The sequence below is a fragment of the Gordionus sp. m RMFG-2023 genome, chromosome 3, assembly GCF_954871325.1.
Source record: "Gordionus sp. m RMFG-2023 chromosome 3, tfGorSpeb1-WG-v2, whole genome shotgun sequence".
Classification (NCBI taxonomy): domain Eukaryota; kingdom Metazoa; phylum Nematomorpha; class Gordioida; order Chordodea; family Parachordodidae; genus Gordionus; species Gordionus sp. m RMFG-2023.
Window position 1 is genome coordinate 45,880,086 of NC_088777.1, and position 8,415 is coordinate 45,888,500.

Genomic DNA, 8,415 nt, shown 5'->3' on the forward strand with positions numbered 1-8,415 from the left:
AAAATAGTTAAATATAAAGATAAATATATCCATATTTTCTTTTGAATAAAATATAAGAATCCCAAGAAAATTTTATACAAAAAAATATTTCATGGAATGTGTACGAACAAATTAAAGCTCATTCTCACATTTCACTAGGGTTCTTTTTTTAGTTTAATATTAATAGACATATAATTTTTGACAATTATGAAAGAATCTATCTTCCATAGGTTAGAAAACTCTTCATTTTGAACAAAAAGTTCAAAAGACGCTATCCAATAAAAGAAACGGTTATAGGATTAAGTCCAATAAAATAATCATTCAGCCTTCTCTCTGTTCCAATATCTATTTAAATCTTCTTTTTATTCTCGAAAAATATAAAAATTAAGCGAGATTCAAAAATAAATTCATTCATTATAAATAATTACAATAATATTTGAATTAATTATTTACATTTTAAAAAATCAACCTCTCTATTCTCAGATCTTTTGTTGTTCTTCTTGCAAAATGAAGAAATTCCTCCTTCATGATTGGTGTTATCGAGGAACTTAATTTAGCCGATTTAAGAAAAACGGGGAAATCTAGATTTTATTCAAAAATAATATTTTAATCAAGGCCTCGATAATACATCATATTTATGGCACGGGGAAGAAAGGTTTGGCCTCCTCTCTTGATCAAATTTCGAGGCTTATGTAATAATTTTTTGGCTAAAATATTGTTCATTTGTGAATAATTTGTAGAAACCCGTTCCGATATTATTAATATTCTGCTTTTGTAATCAATATTATTTCAGAAACTTGCAAAAAAATTGTTAGGTCCAGCTTAGTGCCGATTTTTCAGAATGTTGCCCATCCGGCCCGGTCCTATTTTTTATAATATTATCAGCTTAAATTTTGGTTCTATAACAGTTATATTCGTTTTTGAAAATGAAAATCGAAAATATAAACGGCAAAGTGAATCTTTAATAATTCATCAAATTTTAAAATTAAGCGGGCTTAATGAAATCCAATTGATCAACTGTCTTTCTCCATCTAAAATACATTTTTCGAAAATAGATCCGATCCTGACTTATATCAATAATTAAAAAATTGATCGAATAGAAAAAAAAATTTTTATACTTTAAAAACAAAATTTAATATAAAAGATTGGTGAATGCTGATGATTCCTATTGTCTTTGTAGCAAGCCCAAGGATTGCAAAGGCGACCTAATTTTGGACGAATGTGGATGCTGCCATGTTTGCTCGAAAGTATCTTGAATTAAATAAACTACATTTAATTCTTGAGCATATGTAGAATGTAAAAGTATAAGAAAATATTTGGTTGATTATTTTTTTATATGATTATACTTATTTATTCTTTGAATATACTTAGGTGAAAGGCGAAGTGTGTTGGGGGCCATATGGTATTTTGAGTAAATGTTCTAGTGGCTTAATATGTATACTAGATAACTACGAGAACCATCTTCTAGCAAAAGGGATATGCACACCGGATTACCCAAGAGTTATTTTCAATCGTTTTTAACTATGCCAACTTATCATATTTGTTAGAAAGGCCTGAATTTAGTGAAGCAAGAAAAAAAAATTATATCCTCCCATACACAATAAGCAGCGGCGTGACTGGCAAGGGCTAGTTCCCTCTACTCCCATTACAATGTCCAAATTATAAGAGTTATCAATGCAAGCGTGCATTAGCGTAACCTGAAAGAGGTGAATTCCCTTATTCGTAAATTTGTCTGTTTTTGTTAAAATCATTTTAAAAGCTTATGAAAAAATATATATTTTAGTGTAATCCTGCGAAAGGATTTGGAATAGGAGATCTAAAACGATTCTGTAATTTATAGTGAAAATTCCCACTCAATTAACCCCCCCCCCCTCCTATGAAATCATTAAAATCAATAGTGAATGGATATTAAAAGGAATTATAAAAGCAAAAAAGCAAAAAAACAAAAAAATTAATCTTGAAATTATATTTCAAAGGGAATATATTTTATGATTAAAATCTCTTCTTGTATTTTTGTTTTAATGTTTATTAGAAAAATAATGATAATTTTGATTCATTAATTTTTTAAACATCATCATCAGTTAAATTGAAACCTTCTCGAAAGTAATAATAATTTTATTTTCCCTTATAAAATATTTAATTAGTATTGAATGTTTAACTTTAAAAACGATTTTAAAAGATTTTTAATGAACAATATTTAATGTTTCGGTTATAAAAAAATAACAGAAATATTATATATATCAAACAGCTTTATTTTTTAAAAATAAACCTTGGCATACCCATAATGATCCGAATATTTTGTAACCAAATATTTTAAATCACCATTATTATTTATAAAAATTGAAAATATAATATATTCTAAATAATATAAAGATTTTAAGGCCCGGCCAGAAAATATAAAACCCGAACCGGGCCGGTCCGAAGATAAGGATGATCCGTAGATTCGAGCCGGGCTATGCAATTGGCACTTTTTGCAGATCTCTGATATTATATTTACTAAGATTTTTTTAATGAAGTAGTCACTAAAAAGATGTGTACAAAAAAAAGTAATATAATAAAAGTCAATTACTAAATAACTTCTATTAAAAATGTATCATTATAAAAGGGGAGTGGATACCACCATTTCTTTAAACAGATTTTCTGTCTTAGATGGAAACCCTCAAAGTTATTTTTTTTAGAGGCTTTTAATTTATTGAAAAGCGCCATCCACAAAGATTCCTAATGTAATAACTTATGCCGTAAAAATTACATTTTTAAGGTCAAAAATTTGCCTTTTTTTAACTTGGTGAAGGAAATTTATTAGGGTGGAGAAAGAAAGGGAAAATATTTGTCCAAAACTTAAGTATGTTAGCGAAAAGATGATAAAATTAATATATAGCAGGAGATTATTTTCCTTATTCTAGTGTATATTATAAATTTTGAACCTTGAGTTTGAAAGCTTTTTTTATACATGGATTGCTGGTCAAAAAAAATTGATTTTGCAGTTATAATCTGTACACTCAAAATTTTCAAAAATTAAATTAAAGTACAAGTCAAATAAATTTTTCTTTTAATGATATTTAAAAAAATAAATTATCATTACTAGGAGGAAGGAGATCCATGTGGTGAAGGTTATATGCAAGTGCTTAATATTATTAATGTATGTATATCCACAAGCTTTGAATAAATATTGTATAAAACTATTCCAGCAGTTTTATTCAGTTTTTTCAGTTGTAGGATTTTCAATCTTTGGTTATAAATAATTTTAACTATAATGGTTTTTTTTTATTTTAAATATTTTAGAAGTTTTATTTAAGTAACAAATTTTCACAAATTTTTCATTTACGAATTATAATTAAAAATATATATATAAAAAATCTAATGATATATAAAAAATGAATTAAAAAATATGTATGCATAAATGAGAAATGGGATAAAAAAAATTATAAAATGGTTAACTATAATTAATATGTTTTGCCAGATAATTAGACGTTTGTTCCACTCAAATATTCTTAATCTCTAAGTGAGCTTATAACTTTTCGTGCAGATATATTAATATCGATTTTAACCTAGACATCAATGAACCAACCATAAATGCTTGTAAGGAAGATATCATTGGGATTTATAATTTAGTTCCATGGGAAACGTATGAATCTCATTAGTGTAAGAAATTTTAAAATATTAACCTCTAACTTAGGTATAAATATAAACATAATATAGGCCTCTACATTGTGTATGATGGAACAGCGTTACCAATAATATTTTATCTACCAAAGATATATAGATATCTATATTACCTAGTCCGACCCATTGAAATCTAATAATATTATAAGCTTTGAAAGCGATTATAGACCTATATTTATTATTATTCTTAAAAGTATTCATAGAAAGATATGGAAAAACGAAATAATTTAAAATTTCGTCCAGTTTTTGAGTCTGATCCAAATTTTTTTATGATAATTCGAGAAAATAATCCGTGTTTGACTTACCCGAGTTAGATTGAATCCGATTTAGACCGGTCAATGTGGGTTCTAATTTGTAAAGATTTGTAAAAATGCCCTTATATCTCTATAAAATATGGCCAATATTTATATAATATTAAACTTATTACTGTCTAAGGTATACTGTGCCAGGCATATTTAATTAATATCGTTCCGGAGTAATTCAGTAAACTGGGTTGCAAGAAAAAAAAAATCTATATAAATCTAAAACGTGTCATGGTATTTTATGAAGCTTTATATTTTAAATAATATATTCAACTTAATACCCTCAGAATTTTAGTTTGATTGAGTCGTTTTTTTATAATAATGTCCAAAGACCCTCAACTATTTGACTATTTGCCGAATTCTCCCCATTTCTCGATAAAAATTTTTAATCATAAATTATAATGCAAAAGACAAATAATAGCAATAATTGAATTTATGATATTTTGGATCGGTTATTAATATTGAATATTTTTGTATAGACTTTATTACACCATCGGATGTTATTCTATATGAAACAGAATGGGATTCAATAGTTAACATATCTGAAATTTTGAAACCAGTTAAGGTTACGTGAGACAAGAATCGGAGCTAATGTGCCTCTCCGATTTTTATGACATTTGATAAAATGCTGTTTAGAATTGGAAAAAAAAGACAATAATATTTCCAATGTGATATTAGGGCATATGAGATTTAGAGAGAATATATTTATTTAAATAATAATATTTTTATGCATCACTATATTTAGACCCCAGATATCAAATCTTATTAACTATTGATCAGGAATAGGTTGCTAGAGCTCCTTTAACGGAATTTTGGGGAAAACATAAATCATAAATGATTCAAATTAGCTCATCATTAGAAATAAAAACGACACAAAGGTTACGTAAAATTGCCTACAATCCACAAGATAGCTTTTCCAAACATGATAGAATATATTTCCTAGAAAAATACGATTTTTAAATTTTTAAAAACGCGCTCAAAAAATTATTTAAAATTGTATAAAAAATAACACATTGGTTATATATTATAATTATAATAAATTATTTTTATGGCAGTACTAATTATAATAAAAAAAATTTAAAAAAATAATGTTTTTGTTATTTTATCTAAATTTTATAAGTCATTATTTTACTGGTCTCCAAAGCTTGAACACACCTGAACCCAACCGGGTTCAGAGATTTTTTTACTAAACTCTGACCCATGCCCGAACCTATTTTTTTTAGAAGAAGAACTCACAGCCATGAAAATAATGCAATCATAATTTATAGATACGAAAGATTTAAGAATAATCATCTTGATATTAAACTGGATTATTATTGTAATAATGGTATAAAAGTATTTTTTTCTTCTTCAATTTTAAAATCGGTTCAAATTTGTTACCATTGTCTGACAGTAATATTATTTTATAACTATAAAAATCTTTAACTTCAATCGAAATTTTGGAAGCCTTGAAATATAAAACTTTTTTTTATATTCAAGATGTCTTATTTTCATGATTGATAAATTGATTTTTTTAAATAATATTTATTTAATATATTTTACCGTCAATGTCATTATCATCATGGAATACATTTAATACCTTATTAACATCCTATACAATCAAGAGTAAGAAGTTAAAAATAACGGTGTAACTAAATCAATTTAAATTATAGAGAAGCCAAAGGATTACTTAAAGATTTATAAGAAGAAAGGATTTGATTATAATATACACCTCGACATTTCAGAAAAACTCAATATAAGACATTTCATATAATTAATTTTAACCAATAAGGGAGAACAGAGCTAGTCGGCCTAAGGGGCTTATCGGCTCAACCGATTTTAATGATACACAAAGATATACGCAAAATTCCAACTAAGAAAATTCATGATTATGAAAATAAATAAAATTGTGTGATAATGATATGTCATCAAGAAAAATAACATGGTTAGAATATAATATTTTATAAATTTAATACATAAAATTATAATTATTATATAAATTTATTAATGTAATTTTTCATATATATTTCAATTTTAATAAATAAATATCTTGCAATTTGTTGCGATATAGATATTGTGATATCATATTGGCATATTATATGATTAATTTCAAATTATAATTATATTTAATCAATCAATCAATCAGATATGAACATATAAAACATTTATTAGTTTGATACTAAGATCAACAATTATTTAAAATGAATTATATTTAATGAACAAAGATTTTCTATCTATAATATCTATTGTAATTGAAAATATAATACGATTCAAATTATTACCTTTTAATAGATATGAACATTTTAGTTATCAGGATATTATTTTGGCTTGATAATAAGAATCCTACTACAAATTTTTTAAGACATTATAAAAATATAGATGTGTCAAGATAATAAACAAGTATTTGATAATGAGAAGGAAAATAAAATGTTTGAATATCTAATTTCATGTAGTAACCAGGGTTGCCAGGTCAAAATTTTCAAATTGTGGGAGAAATTAGGTATTTTGTGGGAGAAATATAAAAATTGTGGGAGAAATTGCTAAAAAAAATTTTTTTGCGGCCCGCAAAGGTTCGGCCTGCGGCCGGGATTTAGAATTGACTTAGTTATCCGCTTATTATTTTTTATAAATATAAAATCTAATCGATTTTCCAAAATAAAATAGGTAATTATTTTTCAAAATAAAATAGCTAACTTCAAAATAAAATAGCTAACTTTTTTTCAAAATAAAATAGCCAACTATTTTTCAAAATAAAATAGCCAACTATTTTTCAAAATAAAATAGCCAACTATTTTTCAAAATAAAATAGCCAACTATTTTTCAAAATAAAATAGCCAACTATTTTTCAAGATAAAATATCCAACTATAAATAGGTAACTCTTTAAAATAAAATAGCCAACTATTTTTCAAAATAAAATAGGTAACTCTTTAAAATAAAATAGGTAACTATTTTCCAAAATAAAATACGCAACTATTTTTCAAAATAGGTAATTACTGTACGACACAAAATTTCTTAGAGTACTATCTTTATTATTAAAATAACATATTGATTTATTATAATATATTAATTTTGTTTAAAAATAATAACCAACGATCTTTTTTAAATACAAAAGAATGTAAACAAGATAAAATTTTATAAAAAAATTGTAATTTTACAATGTAAAAAAATAAATGTATAAATAAGATTTTATAAAAAAACAAACAATTTTAAATTTACAATGTAAAAAATAATTATAATCAGTGCGGGGAAGTTGTTCTACAGTATTTAGTTAATACAATGGGGGAAGGGAATATAATATTTTGAGGTATCAAAAATCTTCAATGCATAAATCAGTACAGGGCATTCTATCAACATCTATTGCAAAACAAAAATAAATATTCTTCAAAAATAAGAAATAATATAGATGCAACTACAGTTGCGGAAATGGTAAATACCTACATGCAGTACAACATTCAGAGAGTTACTCAACATCTCAATGTTGGTTGAATCTTTCCCCATAATATTTAACGACTAATATAAATGAAAAGTATACTTTGTAGAACACAAAATGAGAAAGGCTATAAACAATGATTTAGGATATATATCCAGAAGGTCAATTCTTGACGATTTGAAAGATGTGCAAACATATGCAATTCTAACAGATGCATCTAATAAGGAGATATCAAAACATTTCCCTTAATCCTCCCCTATTTCAACAAAATAAATGTCATTTCAATAAAACTATTAAAAAAAATTTCTCCAGATATGAAATATCCAAAGACATAGCTAACCATATATAATGGTAAATATGGCAGATTTGGCATTACCAATGAATTGCATGGCAGCTTTCTGATCTGATAATTCCTCAGTGAATTTGGCAAAACCCAGAGTGTATTTACAGAATTGAGTCAGCATAATGTTGGTTGACAGGTTCCTCCTAATACGCGCCATCGTAGAATTTTAAAATTTTACAAACCTTTAAAAAATAAATAGATTATAAAAGCTGTCCTAATATTTTGAAAAAAATTTAAATAAATGGCAGAAGTATATTGAGGAATTTTACATATAGGAAATCTACTATATGCTGTTAATATGCAGTTGCAATCAGAAGAATATAATTTAATAAAGGTTCACTAAATTATGCTGCAGAAATACCAAAGTAAGAATATTATTACTATTATCGTAATTATTAATAAGATTTAATATGATGTCATGTTTATGGAGATTGTAATGCTACTTTATTTTTATGATTTGCCAAAATATTCAAAATATTAATTTTACAATGTAAAAAATAAATTTATTTGATTTTATGCAAATGTATAAATAAGATTTTATAAAATATAGAAAGTCAAATATTTTTAGTTAATTATATTTTATTTGAGATTTAAATAATGGAACTAAACGTTTACCGTCGTTATTAAGATATTTATAAAATTCCTGGCATGACATTTTATAATTTTGTTTAACCATTAACTCGGCCTCTAATGTTGTTAAAGCAATTCGATTTCTCTC

The 8,415-nt window shown here is 25.4% G+C and overlaps 1 long non-coding RNA gene across 1 annotated transcript; it reads left to right on the forward strand.

The window, feature by feature from the left end:
* The first annotated feature begins 1,117 nt into the window (after positions 1-1,117).
* Positions 1,118-4,914, forward strand: LOC135926568 (uncharacterized). The gene is made up of 3 exons (XR_010571916.1): positions 1,118-1,226; positions 1,351-1,479; positions 4,690-4,914. It is a non-coding gene; the product is annotated as an uncharacterized LOC135926568 (long non-coding RNA).
* Positions 4,915-8,415: the final 3,501 nt, after the last annotated feature.